The sequence below is a fragment of the Bison bison genome, unplaced genomic scaffold (assembly GCF_000754665.1).
Source record: "Bison bison bison isolate TAMUID 2011002044 unplaced genomic scaffold, Bison_UMD1.0 scf7180017864453, whole genome shotgun sequence".
Classification (NCBI taxonomy): domain Eukaryota; kingdom Metazoa; phylum Chordata; class Mammalia; order Artiodactyla; family Bovidae; genus Bison; species Bison bison.
In genome coordinates this window covers 4,909,305-4,911,024 of record NW_011495015.1, presented here as the reverse complement: position 1 = coordinate 4,911,024, position 1,720 = coordinate 4,909,305, and positions in this window count along the sequence as shown.

Genomic DNA, 1,720 nt, shown 5'->3' with positions numbered 1-1,720 from the left:
TGATGCTGAAGCTGAAACTCCAATACCTTGGCCACCTGATGCCAAGAGCTGACTCATTTGAAAAGACCCTGATGCTGGGAAAGATTGAGGGCAGGAGGAGAAGTGGACAACAGAGGATGAGATGGTTGGATGGCATCACTGACTCAATGGACATGGGTTTGGGTGGACTCTGGGAGTTGGTGATGGACAGAGAGGCCTGGCATGCTGTGGTTCATGGGGTCGCAAAGAGACAGACATGACTAAGCGACTGAAATGAACATGTGGGATTATAGATTGTATAAGCAGAAAGGGTCTGACTGATCAGGAATGACTGCACAGAATATGAGGCACCTTCACTATGCTCAGAACAGAGAACCTCTGAACTTGCATAAGCACCCACTACAAAAGCTCTCGGCCTTCCTGGATGTAAAGACATCCTAGAACTTACCTTTTCAAAAATTATTTTCCAACATGCTTGCCCACATTCAAGGAATATTTTGCTTCATTTTTGTTGTAAAGTTGGATCAATAATGGCTTGGCATAGTGAGTGCTTGCGATTGTCCACCCTTCGAGGCTGATTTCATCAAGAATATGTGGGTCCCTGGAGACTCAGACTGAGGCAAGCACCTATTCACTCCTCTGCCCTTAGCATTCTCATACTCTTCTGCACAGGACTTCCCTAACTCACAAACCAAGCAGAAATTACATGCTGAATTGTGACAACATATAACACATATCACACAATCAATACAGTGGTTCCAATGTCCACAACAGCTACATTTCTTCCTCCTTCACACCAGATATTACAGTTGTAAATTTTTCCCTTTAGAAAATTACAACTTTTTTCATGTCCTACCAGGCAAGATAGCATCTCTGTTGCCTCCTTCCAAGCCTTGCCTTTATCTCTCTAGACTCCAAAGAGAAATGGGATATTTCCTGCCATGTCAGTAAATAAGGATGTCATAGTCATCAGCGATAGCAGCCTTCCAGCATGAGCCGTGAGCCTTGAGGGAACTCAGGATGTGAAAACACAGGATCCTAGCCTCAGGGAGCTGAGGTGCATATCCAAGGAATGATTTCAGTGAGCCCAGACTCCTGCATCTTCCCATATATAGAAAAGTGCTAAATTCCTTAACTTGGGATATCTGGTTTTCTTTAATTAACAATAATCTTTTGACATTCAAACTAATTGTTGCAAAATTTCTATAACCTGGTTCCTCCCCTCGGCGCCTCAGAGCAGTTCTCTCAGGGCTACTTGAGATGGTATTTCCTGGACTTGAATCCCTCAAAAATTCCACCAAATAAAACATAATTCTCAACTTTTAGGTTGTATTTTCTTCAGTTGACACCAATATCAACACAAGTATTACAGAAGCCTCTGGGCATACTCTCCTCTTGATGGATACACCCTCCAAGACATCTCCATACTAATCTTACCCCCTAAAAGAAACCCACTCTAATATACTGGTGTCAACAAAAAATATCCTCACGGTTGCAGGAAGAATTAGCTCTACCATTCTGCATTTTAAATGTTTAAAATAACTAAAGCAAATTTTTGAGAGAGTCCCGGTTCTACAACTAAGAAGTCAGCAGATTGAGAAGGCACAAGTAATCTGATAAAGTTTCATTTCAAGCAAAGATGCACTTCTCAGGGCTTCGATTTGGAGAAGAAAACTGGGCCACAAAGGGCAAAAATATATTCTAATTGTAAAATCACCATTATTGAGCTTTATGAAACTCT